Here is a 15,580-nt window from a genome sequence, read left to right as displayed (position 1 = left end):
CGCTAACTGCCAATTGAGAGATTATCGCTGGAAAACCAACGATAATCTCTCAAAGTTTGGCGTTAGCTTGATGATAGGGGCTCACAAACTTAGCCATGATATCCACCTTCCATAGGATATCATGGCTAAGTCAGGAAAATACAAGGTGTAAAAAAAGCAGTGCTAACCGCGTTTAGCGCTGCTTTTTTTTATCACTAACAGGGTTAGCGAAATCCTTGATAATAGGAGAAATGTTGCTTAACAACATTTCTCCTATTATTTTTCTCTGGAACGCCCCCTTCATCTCATTAGAGATGTAAAGGGGAAGCGTAGTGAAAAAGGGGGCTAACATGCGAATTTGCGTGTTAGCACCCTGTTGCTGATAGAGAGATAATTTTATCTCCGCTTTCTTGGCTTTTAAAGCCAAAAAAGCAGAGATAAATCCCTTGATAATATGCCCCAAGATGACTCTCTTATAAGGGATCAATTAGTCAAGTGCACAAAAAGTAGTAGAATACAAGAAAAATTACTTGCAAGAAAACCCACATTCAGAGAGGCCATTAGTTTAGCGCAATCAATTGAGCACACGGCCGAGTGCATGAAAGAAATGAAGGTTAATGAAGAAGTATTTGCTTCTGTCCAGGTAGAGGAAGTGCACAGCGAAGTACACAAAGTAAAAAACAAATATGTACCTGTCAACAAACCCATAAAGGAAAGTCATGGTTTGAAATTCTTTAGATGTGGCAGTAGTGATCACCTGGCTAACAGTCCTCATTGCTCTGCACAAACTGTCCCATGTAAGAGATGCAACAGAAGTGGGCACTTTGCTAGAGTTTGTAGGGATGGGGACAATACCCAAGTAAAAATGGTTAATGTGCAGGGTGAACAACATCAGAAATTTGAATTTCAAGTGAAAAGTGAAGGTGGGGTTTCCAAACCTGACTATCCCAAATGCATGGTTCTACTTTTTAACAAGCCAGTGTGTGATGTAATGTGATGTGATGTTGATTTGTATAGCGCCCTACCACTCCAAGGAGCATCTTGGCGCTTCACACAGCTGAAAGATGGTTACAGCTAACCTGCCCCCCCCCCCTCCTAGGAAACGCCGGTTCACATTAGTACTTTGCATACTGAGTCCGCCAGGCTATAGATCCATGTTTTAAGAGATTTCCTAAATTTCAGTTCAGAGCTGCTCGCGCGAAGCTGGTGGGGTAATTTATTCCATGCCCTGGCTCCTATTACCGCCAGGGATTTTCCTCCCTTAGTGGCCAATCTGAATTTTGGGACAATCATAAGGTTGGCTGTGGCGGATCTAAGTTCGCGGGAGTGGTAGTATCGCCTGAAATTTTTGTGAAGGTACAATGGGCCTTGCCTATGGAAAGCCCTATAGGCGATTGTCAAGACCTTAAACAGAATACGCTTCTGAATAGGGAGCCAGTGAAGAGCATCCAGAGCAGCAGAAGCCGAGGATTTTCTCGGCCATCTGAGTACCAGTCTTGCGGCCGCATGCTGAACCATCTGAAGTCTATGCAGGGCCGATTTATTTGCCCCTGCATACAGACTATTGCAGTAGATGTAATAAGCGCTACCGCGACTGTACGTCTGGCTGGCAAGGATAGTAGATCAAAAAATTTCCTAAGGCCCTTTATGATGTTAAAACATGAGCCAGCTACTTCCCTTGCTTGCTGTTTGAACGAAAGGGTCTCATCGAATTTGATCCCTAAGTTTCGTGCTGCTATGATAGTACTTGGCGGGGCTTCTGCATCCTCTGGCCTAAACGACTGAGGGGAAAAAGAGTTGTTTAGACCGAACGGCAGAATTTCCGTTTTAGCGGAGTTACACTTAAGATGATTATTTGTCATCCACGCGAAAGTCACAGTCAGACACTCTTTCAAAGTCTGTTCAGCACTGGCCATGTCCTCGTCCAAGACTAGGACTAGCTGTGTGTCATCAGCATAAGCTATTGTGCGGATGTAAAATGAGGAGATTAATTCGATCAGGGGGACCATATACAGGTTGAAAAGAATAGGGCCCAAACTCGAGCCCTGTGGTACCCCTGACAACAATGCTTTCTCCTCAGAACAAGACTGCCCCAGCGTAATAACCTGCCGCCTGTGCGTCAGGAAATTTTTGAACCACTCTGACACGGTGCCCGCTATGCCCGCACTAGCCAGGCGATGTAACAAGATAGCATGGGACACCGTGTCAAAGGCTGCAGATAGATCTAATAGGATCAGAACTGCCTTCTTGTCCTGATCCAATGCAGTACGTATGGTCTCTGTTGTGAACAGCAGAGCAGACTCTGTGGAGTGATGGGCTCTAAAGCCAGCTTGATTGGGATGGAGAATATGTTTCTCCCCCAAAAATGCAGTGAGCTGCTTATTTACACAGGCTTCTGCCAGTTTACATAGGACTGGGAGCAGCGAAATGGGTCGCAGGTTGGATAGGATCGTATGATCCTGCAACACCTTTTTCTGTAGGGGTCTTACTGCTGCAATTTTCCAGTGGGCAGGAATCTCGCCCATCTGGAGCGATGAGTTAAGGATGGAGTTTATAACAGGGTTGGCCTCCTCTATTATAGCTTTTAACAGCGCTGGGGGGCAAGCGTCAAACGGTGATCCCGACTTAATTGAGGATATAGCTTGGAAGGAGTCCTCCAGGCTGATCGGGGCAAAGGTCTTCCAGCATGCTGAGTGAGAGTCTATAATATTTATATTGTCCCTTGCCTCCAGTTCACCCAGCTTGACCTGAGGGAAATCTTTCGTGAGATTGTGTATTTTCTGTTCGAATAAATCCGCTATCTCGTCACATAGAGTCTGGGATGGCGGGATTTCCTTTGCTAGGATTTTAAGATTCCTGAAACTGTTAACAATTTGAAAGATTTCCTTCTGCTTATTTCCTGTGGCTTCGATCATAGTTGTGTAATAGGCGGATTTAGCACGTTTGATCAATGCGTGATATTGCCTCCTAGCTGTCTTGCACACCGCCTGTTCATTCCTATCATAATGGCGACGCCATCTGGGTTCCAGGACTCTCCCTTCTCCTAGTGTTTCTTTTAGTACACTCGTAAACCAGAGGGCAGGTTTTTTCCCTTGCCTAGATCTAGACGTTGTCCCTCGAGATTTCACCCTATCCCCTATAGCCCTCATCCACTCCTCATACCTCTGGTTATCAATCACAGTGTTCCCTAGCATGGAGGGTTTGCTCTCCTTCACCCAGCTGTTGAGATCTGGATGTTCTATAATTTTCCCCCAACGTGGAGTAGGCCTTCCATTGTTTTGTACTACTGTTTTAGTAGCCTTATTACCATCTACCCTAAGGCTGAAAGCAATGAATTTGTGATCAGACCAAGTTTGGGTCAGGGGGGGTTCTACCTTCATCGTGTCCAGGTTGGAACTGATGTAGTCCAATATATTTGTGGGTGGGTTCCACAGTTTGTATTGTCAGCCCCAAAACATGCAAGATCTCTCTAAAACACATTGGGATCACTAACATTGTCCAGGGGAAGATTTAAGTCTCCCAATAAAGTAAAGTTGGCGAATTTAAGGGTCAGGTTGCTCAGGACTTCCCCCACACTTTCTAAAAATTGTGTTGGTTGCCCAGGAGGACGGTATATCAAAGCCCCAGCAAAGGTGAAGGAATCGTGAGCCTGGATACTAAAGCCAAGGCTTTCTGCTCCTTATATGTCTGGTAGTTCTGTTGTAGTACATGTTAGGGAGTCCCGGTGGATAACTGCCAATCCCCGCCACGCTGTAAAGGTCTGTCCAGCCTCTGAATTAGGAAGCCTGGTGGTAGAGCTTGTACAATGTCGGGGTTTGACCAATCTCTCAGCCATGTTTCAGTAATTAATAAACAATCTAGATCATTTTCTAGGATGAGATCATATATATGTAAACCATTCTTACACATGGAACGTGCATTAATAAGGCCCCCGGTTAACGTCCTACATATCCTTTTCCCTGTCGGTCTTTGATATGGTTCCAATACCTGCTTACAACTATGACAGCTTATAGGACCTACCCAGGTCTTTACATTAAGGGCTTCGTGACAGTGCTTAGGCTGTTTATTCAAGGATAGTATAAGGTCTCTAGACAGCTGATAGCTGGTATTTACCTAAGCAGTATATCTGGCCCCTGGCCCGTCCTCAGCGCGGACGGGCGCAGACGGCTAGACTTTGGCTCGACTTCGGCGCGGCAACAGCGCACCCGGGGGCATGACCGTCTGCCTTTATTCTGACGTCTGCATCGCTAGACCGCTGGGACTTGTAGTTCCCCTAAGATGGCCGCCAAGAAAAAATATCGGGCGTCTCGAAACACAGCACCTTAATCGGCTGCGTCTATTCGGAAAGTTCTGTGCAGGCTACTGCTGAGAGGGCACCAGGTAAAATTCAATCTCAAATAGCCGCGCAAAGAAAATAAGTACAAAACTAAGCAATTTTAAAAGCTGCTACACATACAATCTATCTCCCGGCTTTTCACCTCGAGAGGACAATGGACAGTGGAGTCTCGCGAGCATACGCGCACCCTGCCTTTATTCTGACGTCTGCAGCGCTAGATCGCTGGGACTTGTAGTTCCCCTAAGATGGCCGCCAATAAAAAATATCGGGCGTCTCCAAATACAGCACCTTAATCGGCTGCATCTATTCGGAAAGTTCTGTGCAGGCTGCTGCTGAGAGGGCACCAGTTAAAATTCAATCTCAAATAGCAGCGCAAAGAAAATAAGTACAAAACTAAGCAATTTTAAAAGCTGCTACACATACAATCTATCTCCCGGCTTTTCCCCTCAGGAGGACAATGGACAGTGGAGTGTTTCCAGACTTTTGCTCTCCATTCACCCTACTCAATCTTGATTATTACAAAAAATCCTTGGGAGATTCAGGTGTAGAAATAAGTCTACCATATATTTCTCCCAAAGGTTATACCAAAGACCCCATTCCCCTTATAGGAATGATAAAGTTAACATAGACTTTAAAGGAAGATCCACTGTGGGTAAGGTGTACGTGGTACAGAGAGGGTCAAATCTTCTTGGCTGACAGCACCAGAAGGGGCTGGGCATTATACTTGGCCCTAATAATAAAGACCAAGTCATCCTAGTGGAAGATTCCAACAGTACGCTATGTGATGCTTTTCCTGAAATCTTTGTGGATAAAGTGGAATTATTGAAAGACTTCCAACACAATGATAAAGTACACATAGACTCCTTGTCAAACAAGGAGTCAAATCTGTGGTTCCTCTCCTTATGAGAGAGCCTCTCAAGAAGGAGCTAGACAAGTTATGTGAGATGGGTGTCATCCAACCTATAGAATCCTCAGAGTGGTTGGCACCCATAGTCATAGCTTCTAGGGCCAATGGGGAAGGTATTTGCCTCTGTGTTCATCTACATAGTCTCAATGAGAATATATGGGTAGAGAGGTTTCTCCTCCCCTCTGGGGAAGGGCAAGTTTTTTCGGTCATTGACCTATCAATGGCATACCACCAGGTGGAATTACACGCTGCATCTAGACCATTAACAGCATTTACCTCTCCATTTGAATCATATATGTTTGTCAGGATGCCCTTTGGACTTGCCTCTGCTGCAGCAGTTTTCCCAAAAATGATGCAGCATGTCCTTACGTGCATCACAAACACCCTGTGCTTCCAAGATGATATATTGATTTATGGGTCATCTGCTGAAGAGCACTATATAATTTTTAAAACAGTTTACAAGAGACTTTCAGAAGCAGGGTTGACAGTGAACGGCTACAAGTGTAAGATCAAGGTAGGCTCTGGGGACTTCCTTGGGCACACCATTTCTCAAAAAGGTTTTAGACCTAAATACAGTTTAATTCCAGCAGTCAGTGATGCTCCATACCCGACTAACACAGAGGAACTTAAATCCTTCTGAGGCCTAATCGGTTATATGGCCAAGTTTGTAAAGAATGTTTCTGAAAAATGTGATCCATTAAGTGAACTATGATGATAAATTGTATTGCAATGAGAAAATTGTTCCACCTTTTGACCTCAGAAATAAATAATACATCTGGCCCATGAGGGGCACTTAGGAAGGAGCATCACGAAGAATAAAGTGAGAAATTACTTCTGGTGTCCCAAAATGGATTCAATGGTAGATCTGTAAGTCAAAGAATGCCTCAGCTATGGTAAAAGTGATAAAAACCAAAACCCTACACAAAGTTCCTTTGTCTCCAGTGGAGGTATCTGTTGTGCCAGGGCCCCAAAAGAAGTTCATGTTTGTTTTAATAGACTATACCCACCACTGGATCAATTTCAAATTCACGTCTTCTACCACAACAAGCAGCCGTAACACATTCCTAAAAAACATCTTTTGCAATGAAGGAATTTAAGCAATTTTAGTCACAGATAGCGGAGTGCAATTCACGTCCGAGGAGATGAGAGAGTTCCTAGAGGAATTAAATATCAAACATGAGAAAACTGCACTCTACTGTCCTAAGGCCAATGGGCTAGTGGAAAGAATAAACCACATGATAAAGGAACATATTCAACTGGCTATCACCAATGAGGAGCTGAGCAAATGCCAGACACTCGCGCCAACATGGCTGACGTTCAGCAGTGATAGTGATGGATAGTGTGACTGTGAACTAGTACACATTCACAAGGGAAAGGGGGTTGCAGGTATGCCCACGAAGGGCAACCACCCGGTATAAAAAACAGATAAAAATTGGTGCAGTGTGGAAAATTGACCCTTGCCCTGAGGAAATTGCCGCAAAATTCCCATTGGCAATGAAAAATGTTGGTTTTAAAGTGAGTAGACCCACAGCATGGAATAAAGTAAAATAGCCAGTGGCTGTCTAGCTCGTTTTTAGATTAGGAATAGCGGTATTCTAATCCAGATCCCGCTACTCCTTACAGGGTTGACACCACCGAATGCCCGGATAAGCTATCTGGTGCACTGGCAACACATGATGCCACACTTAGCACTTTGTCCTTTTGTTTTTTTGCTTTTTTCTTATTTCACCACAATTTTTTGTTGTGAAATGGCAGTCGCTGTTGATGAGAACCTGAGGATGCAGGCGAGTACCAGTCTGCGCACTCCCATGGAGTTACTCCCGTGAGCCACTGTCAACCTCACTCACCTTTTTTCCTTTTCTATTTATGTTTGGTCATTCACATTTGAGGGTGGCACAGACCATGGGAGACAGAACCCACAGACACATCTGATTTTAAAGATGATCCGGGATTCCCTGCAATAGACAGCATAAGTCTAACCGCTGTTCCGTCACACAAAGTTGGTTGATTCTAGACGTATGGTGGGGTCACTGAATAGTTCATTCACCTATAGAACAGGCCCATTGTTGGTTATGAGTCTGTGAGTTGAGTGTGACCTGTTCTTTACCCCCTTCAGCTCCTTTATGTATATGGTATCGCCAATGGCCACAAGATTGAGGATTTGCTTAGAGAGTGCATCTGGGTGTAGCACACTGCACCAAATCTTGTCACAGGGATTTTTCCCTTCGTGGCTCTAAGAGGGAGAGAACCTAGCACCAAGATGAACACCCTGTGGTTGGAGGGAGGTAAGAAAGTTGATTCCAACTGCTGGGAGGGACGAAGGAAAATTCAACAACATCAAAGGGATTATAAAAGTTGGTATGACCAGAAACATGGGGTTAAGGAGCATAACCTCAAGACTAACAACCCTGTACTAGTGAGGAAACCCACCCATGTTCATATTGGTCAGAGCAAATTCCAACCTCCTCAACAGTTGGTAAAGGTAAGCAGGAATGTGGTCCTTCTGGAGAATGGACAGACATGGAGTGGTAATAGACTTGTGAACTTAGCATACATTCTACCTCTCCTATATAGGGAGATGTGTTATAACCTTCCTGTAATTACTGCTGTACACATTACCTGTCTATCTCCATGGTTCCTTCCACCCTTTTATTCCCCTTCCTCCCTATGTATAATGGAACGTTCCACCTAGAGTGGACAATAGAATGTTGACACTCTCTAAGTGTGAAGAGTGGATGGCAAGAATAAAGAGTTCTACTACCTTACCTCGTATTGCTTCTTTTAGTCAGAATTCTAACAAGTACCTTTTGTTCTGGCCGACCGCGGTGGTGTGTTCCGGCAGTGGTGGTCATCGAGGCTGTTGTGTGTAGCAGAGCGGTGGTGTGTTCCGGCAATGGTGGTCATTGGTAAACAGACATAATATTGAATCCAAAATATAGACTGGACATAATATCGAGGAAAAAATATAGACTAGACAAAATATCGACCAGACATAATATAGACTACAAAAATATCGAGTTATATCGATATTAATAGCCAAAATATCGAATCAAAAATATAGACTAGACATAATATCGACTAGATAGAATATAGACAAAAGAAAATGGAAAATAAGGTAAGTTTTTACTAATTTTTAATAATTGTGTAATATAAATCTGTAGCGGGTAGTGGGTTTATAGGGGAATAGGGTGGGAAGTAATTTAAATATAATTAATTAATTATGCAATTATTAATACTAATTGTAAAAAAAAAAAATAATTGGTAATTAAAAAATGTTAGTTGGTCATTAATAATAATTAATTAATTGATAAATAATTAATTTATAGTAAATTAGTTTCAGTAGCGGGTAGTGGGTTTATAGGGGAATAGGGTGGGAAGTAATTTAAATATAATTACTTAATTATTGTAAATTAATATTAATTGTAAAATAATTAATAATAGTTAATTTAATAAAAAATAATTGGTAATTAATAATAATTGATTAATTGATAAATAATTAATTTATTGTAAATTAGTTTCAGTAGCGGGTAGTGGGTTTATAGGGGAATAGGGTGGTAAGTAATTTAAATATAATTAATTAATTATGTAAATTCATATTAATTGTAAAATAATTAATAATAGGTAATTAAATAAAAAATAATTGGCAATTAATAATGATTGATTAATTGATAAATAATTAATTTATAGTAAATTAGTTTCAGTGGCGGGTTGTGGGTTTATAGGGGAATAGGGTGGGAAGTAAATCAATAATTAATTAATTATGTAAATTAATTAAATTGTTTAATTAATTAATAATTGTCCATGAAATTAAAATTAATTGGTAAATAAAAGTTATTGGTATAGGAAATTAAATTTACTTGGTACTAATATTTCTATAAATTATAATTAATTATGAAGTTTTGCCTTTTTATACTGTTGCACTCACTGGAGTGGGAATAGTAATTTTTACCCCTACGCTATCCAATGCTTTCCCTACTGTTGCACCCACTGGAGTGGGAATAGTAATTGTAACCCCTACGCTATCCAGCGCTTTCCCTACTGTTGCACCCACTGGAGAGGGAATTGTAATTGTAACCCCTACGCTATCCAACGATTTCCCTACTGTTGCACCCACTGGAGTGGGAATAGTAATTTTAACCCCGACGCTATCCAACGCTTTCCCTACTGTAGCACCCACTGGAGTGGGAATAGTAATTTTAACCCCTACGCTATCCAACGCTTTCCCTACTGTTGCACCCACTGGAGTAGGAATAGTAATCTTTACCCCTACGCTATCCAGCGCTTTCCCTACTGTTGCACCCACTGCAGTGGGAATAGTAATTATAACCCCTACGCTATCCAACGCTTTCCCTACTGTAGCACCCACTGGAGTGGGAATAGTAATTTTAACCCCTACGCTATCCAACTCTTTCCCTACTGTAGCACCCACTGGAGTGGGAATAGTCATTTTTACCCCTACGCTATCCAACGCTTTCCCTACTGTTGCACCCACTGGAGTGGGAATAGTAATTTTTACCCCTAAGCTATCCAGCGCATTCCCTACTGTTGCACCCACTGGAGTGGGAATAGTAAATTGTACCCCTATGCTATCCAACGCTTTCCCTACTGTTGCACCCACTGGAGTGGGAATAGTAAATTCTACCCCTACGCTATCCAACGCTTTAGCTATTGTAGAATTCACTACAGTTGTTACAATAAATGTTAACCATTTTGCTATGCTACGGTAAAATTATTATATATGTTTATTTAATAATATTTTTTATATAAATATATATGTATTATTTTTTTTAATTTGTTTAATTTACAATAAATATTTATTAATATAACATTAATTTAATAATTTTAAGTAAGTTTATAATAAATATATTTATTATTACATTAGTTTTAACTTAATTTAAAGACATTTAAAAAAAATGATATTTTTACAGTCTCTATTTTTTTAACTCGATATTTTAGAGTCGATATTTTAGTACTTACCTGTTTAAAGATAGCCAGTCGATATTTTGTCCATCGATATTTTATCAACGATATTATGGTAACTCGATATTTTTGAGGTCGATATAATTTCAGTGATTCGAGGTCATTGAGGCTGTTGTGTGAAGCAGAACGTTGTGGCTCGTGGTGCCCTAAGGTTGCGGTGCAGGCAGCAGCTCGGTGTCGGTCGTTCAGCTGCATTGGTGAGACCAGGGCTGCGGTGCGAAGAGAGGTGATGCTTGTCGAGGTGCTAACGGTTGCCGTGCAAGTGGTGGCACCTGTCGAAGATCGGCGGTTGATGGGGCTGGCGTCAGTGGGACGCGTTGTGGTGTGGGATAGGGTGGTGCTTCATGTAGCTTATGAGCGGGGCCCTAAGACCAGGGTACAGACCACGGCAGCGATGTTAGGTGGAAACAGCATCATCGGTGAGACCAGGGCGGCGGAGTGAAGCGAGGCGGTGTGGAATGTGGTCTCCGCAGGTCACAGTGCAAGCAGCGGCTCAGTGGCAGCAGTTGTCATCATGGTTGGTGAGACCGGGGTTGCAGTGCGAAATGCGGCAGTGCCATCTACAGTTCCAACAGGTCACATACCCACCGGCGGTCTTGGGGACAGCGTTGGGTTGTGGTTTCCCTCTGTGGGAACTGAGACCCCTGGTCCCGAGAGGAAGGTGGAGTCTTTTCTGTTCCTGAAACAAGCTCTACCTCAAGCCTATGGAGAAGCTCAAAGAAGTTTCAGAAAGTTCAGTCCAGTCCTTTCTCTGCCCATGACAGAAGCAGCTACTGCAGGCCAACACACCAAAGCACACATCAAAGTGGTAGTTCCTCTTCATAGCTTCTCCAGCTCTTCTTCTTGGCACGTTTCTGAGTCCAAAAGAGTTTTAAAGTTCTGGGGTCCTGGCCCCAATATTTATACCACATTTCCATGTGTTCTCCTGTTCAAAGAGTCTCTGTGCTTTAGTCCAAACCAGTTCTTTTCTCTCTGGCCCAGCTTCCTGGCAGGAGGTTGAGACAGCATTGTGTAAGGCGGACCAGGCCTATTCAGGTGCAAGGACATCTCCTCCAACTACTCTAAGTGCATCCCCAGTCTATTCAGCCCAGCCCTGACTTATTCAGGAGACGCAGGACACACCTCGAATCCCCCATAGGCTGTCTACATTGAAACATCCCCAGCCCCTGTCACTTCAAAGCCAGACAGTCAATCCACAACCCAGAAGAGGCACACAGGACGGTTAAGCAAGAAAATACTCACTTTCTAAAAGTCGTGTTTTTAAACCCACAACATAAAAATAATCAAGATGCATTTTTATATTCTGAGTTCAGGCATACTAACCGCCATTTGGCTATCTTGTCCCAATGAAAAGTTATACTTGTAAGATGTTACAAAGTATCCCCCGTTCTATCCGATTGGGCACATAGCCTTTCAATAGTGAAATACGAATTACATTGTAGTTTAATATCAGGACATATCAGCAAATCAATATATGTCCTACCTTTCACATACACTGCACCCTGCCCATAGGGGCTCTTAGCCCTACTTTATGGGTGACTTGCATGTCATAAAAGGAAAAGTTAGGGGTTGGCAAGTGGGTGCACTTGCCAAGTTGACATGGCAGTAAAAACTGCATGCAGACACAGCTGTGGCAGGTCTGAATTACCTCTACAGGGCTAATTCTGTTGGTGGCACAACCAGTGCTGCGGGCCCACTAGTAGCATTTGATTTATAGGCCCTGGCACTCTTTTCTTGTTTAATATGTTTAATAAAGGTTTTGACATTTTATACATCAATACAAAGATATTATGCAGCTATATTTGGCGCCATCTAGAGTCAATAGGAAAACAACAAGTCCAGGTTATAAAGCAATTGATCCCGAGAAGGCCACAGCAGTGAACTAAAGCAATCAATAAAGAACAATTGTCAAGTCTCGTCTATTATATTACCACGCCCCACCATTTACCATGCAATACTGTCCCGTAATTGTGTATTATAATTTCAGTCATACAGTGTACATCAGGCAGGTAAGTACGCTTCTCGTGGCTTCACTCCGCCATCACAGTAATCTGCTACTAGAATCAAACAGTGTTAAAAATCAACACATAACGGGGAAAAACTGTAAGGGTAGAGGGGGTTGGAAGAAAAACCGGAGGCCATGTAGAGGTAAGAGAAGCAGCTATCAAGGAGATGCATATCTGTACTACTAGGAGAAGAAGCCATCCAGTGTGGGGTATAAGAGGCGCTGTTTGTGCATCGATGTTAATATGCAAGTCATGAGTCTACTCCTGTATGATATTCTAGTCTTCCGGGGAGGATACGTCTAGTGGGTCATCCTACATCAACAATCCTTGTAGGGCACATAGCATAGTATTCCATGCAGTGGAGAGGGGAAATGTACGCAGACCTAATGTATCTTCCCATACCAGGTAGACCACTTCAGCCCGAACCCAGTTCAACATGGAGAGGGGCCATGCTTTAAGAGAGGAAGTGGCTCCCCAGTCAAGCACTTACGGGTAATCAATCTCTTGGCCACAGTAAAACCAAGGTCTAAAAATCGGGTGAGATGAGATAAGCTCTATGAATAACAAAGAATTGAAGGAGCTTAAAATGGGCTTTCCTAGGGACCTGTCTCGGACTGTCTAAGACAATAGCCCATTCTTTATCTGAATATGGCCTCTCTCTAGCTGCCTCCCACTTAATTCGCTACAGTACTAGATGTACCACAGTATGTTCTCTAATGACTCCGGGAACCACCTCACCAGGTGACGCCCCGTGCCGATAACATGAACATATTGCATGAGGAGATGTATCGGTGGTTCCTGTGTAACATCTCCTCACCACCTCTGGGTCAGAAACTGGCCTGGGGAGACTCCATCTTCGCCTGAGATCGCGAGAAACTAGCACAAAGAGCCTTCTCCATACAAGTCTCCTAGAGTGGTTATGCCAGCTCCCACCCAATCAGTAAGATCCGTGTGTTGTACACAGTCTCGCACAGTCGGCATCTCTAACAGAGGCATAGTGGGTGCATATGGCGTAAAACGTCCAGTGAGACGCAGCGCTCATTGGAATCATTTCAGCGCTATCGAAACTAGTAATGGATTGGTTGGTTTGTTCTATTAAAGGGATGGAAAAGGAAGAGGATTTTCTCGAAAGTGTATGGTGGGTCACGCCCAGCCGAGTCCCTCAAATGTAACTTCTCCACCCATTTTGCCACCCACAGGGTTTGAGATGCTAAGAAATAATGTTCTAGATTTGGCAGCGCTAGTTCCCCCTTTGAAAGAGGCAAGTACAATTTTGTCAGTGCTACTCTACTTCGCAAATTGTTCCATATAAAATCCAGAACAATGCTCTGCGGGGAGTGGAAGAAGGACACTGGCAAGTAGAGCGGTAAGTTAGCAAAATAGTAAAGAAGATGTGGCAGCATGACCATTTTGATTAATTCTATTCTATCAATAACTAAAAGGTGAAGGGACTTTCAGAAGTCAAACTATGACTTAAGTGCCGTAACCGCTCTTGTGATATTGCCTCCTAGAAGATCATAATCGTTGTGATAAATACGGACACCCTAGGTATCTGAATGTCTCTGGCTGCCAGTGTACTACTATCCCATCCACTTCCCAACCTGGATCCTCCGTACTAGGATTAAAGTTGTATAGGCAGGATTTGCCCAAGAGCACCTTCAGCCCAGACAGAGATGCAAACAACCTCAGGGTTGCAGGAATGATCTGAGGAATTGCGCAAATATCACAAACGTATAACAGGATGTTGTCCGCATAGAATGAATCTGCATGCATACTGTCTCCTAAAGGGATCCTCCAACCTGGAGCTGAAGTATGAAGTCTCATTGCTAATGGTTCAATCATGAGGGCAAATATCAGGGGGGAAAGGGGGCACCCCTGACACGTCCCCCGTTCAATCAATATAGGGTCAGAGAAAAGAGTTCCCAATCGCAACCGTACCATGGGAGCCCCATACAGTAGTCTGATAAGGCTTAAGATATAGGGTCCAAAACCGTAACGTTGGAGCGCCGCAAACATGAAGGCCCATTCCACCATATCGAAAGCCTTCTCTAAATCCAGCACAATACAGCCTGCAGTCGGCCATTCTTTTGTAGCACAGCGCATTACCCGGGTATATTGAGCAACGTGCTACGAGCTGGTACGAACCCATTCTGATCCTGGTGGACCAGTTGAGGAATTAGAGGTACCAATCTGCCTGCTAATGTACCCGCAAAAATGTTATAGTCTCCATTCAGTAGTGAGACTCATTAAGTCCTCAAGCATGCCTGGCTGTAATCTCCATGTAGGGATTTTCGGGACCACTCTCTCCCAAGCTAACACAACACAGTGGGGATTATGATTGAAGTGCGTGCGTCCCAAGTGGCCCAATTTCAGTATAAAAGTAGGCCTGGGCGTAGTTTGTGGAGTTTTGCTACGCGGAACTCCGCGAAATTACAAAGAAACTCCACGAAGTGCCGCGGGTGGACTGCAATTTGTGCTGGTATTTCTGCCGCTCATGTAGAAATTCTACCTGAGCACCAGCTCACGCTCGTGAACTTATTGTTCGTGATTGTGAACTTACCGTTCGCAATCGCGAGCGGGGAAAAAACTCAGCTGCACATCGCGAAGTGAAGTTTTCTGAACTCCGTGAGCTCCGCGGAGTGCTGAGTGCAGAAACCTCTGCAAGTTCCACGAACGGAACGAAGTTCACACCCCAGGCCTAGATAAAAGGAAGAAGGCCAGGTGTCCCAAAGAACCTATCAAGCAGAACATGTAAATTATGAGGTGCTGAGAAAAATCCCACCCTTTCCCCCGGGTGGTGAATGATGTCTCCAGATATCAACCAGACTCCAGCCCTGTGCCCAACTTTTAGGCACCGCAGCATTAGTCGTGGCAGCCGTACCCTTCAGTGTAGGAAAAGATCTGTCAGTCCCCACGTCTAGGACACTTTTAAAGTCCCCACCCAGCAGCCTAGGAACCTCCCACCATCTCCCCAAAACGAGGGACAACTGGTCTAGAAACTGGCCTTGATCCACATTTGGAAGGAAACGCACTTCCCTACAACACATTACGTCCATTCAATTGGACCCTCGCTAGCACATACCTGTCCTCTTTGTCCGAAAGAACCCCTTCCATAACAAAGTGCGTCCCAGGGCATATCCAGATAAGGGCCCCCTGCCAAACAAGGAATAGGGCATATATTTTGCCCCTCCATCTACGCTGTAACTGGGCAACCTCCAGTGCATTTAAATGTGTCTCCTGTAATAGTGCTACTTGCACATTGTGACGTTTTAAATAGGAACTTACGGCATACCTGTGGGAAGGAGTGCGGGGACCCCGGACATTCAATGTGAGTATCATGTGACCCATGGCAGATCTGAGAAAAGTATATAG

Source organism: Lissotriton vulgaris, chromosome 12 (assembly GCF_964263255.1).
Source record: "Lissotriton vulgaris chromosome 12, aLisVul1.2, whole genome shotgun sequence".
Taxonomy (NCBI): Eukaryota; Metazoa; Chordata; class Amphibia; order Caudata; family Salamandridae; genus Lissotriton; species Lissotriton vulgaris.
Note: the sequence above shows the minus strand (reverse complement) of the source record.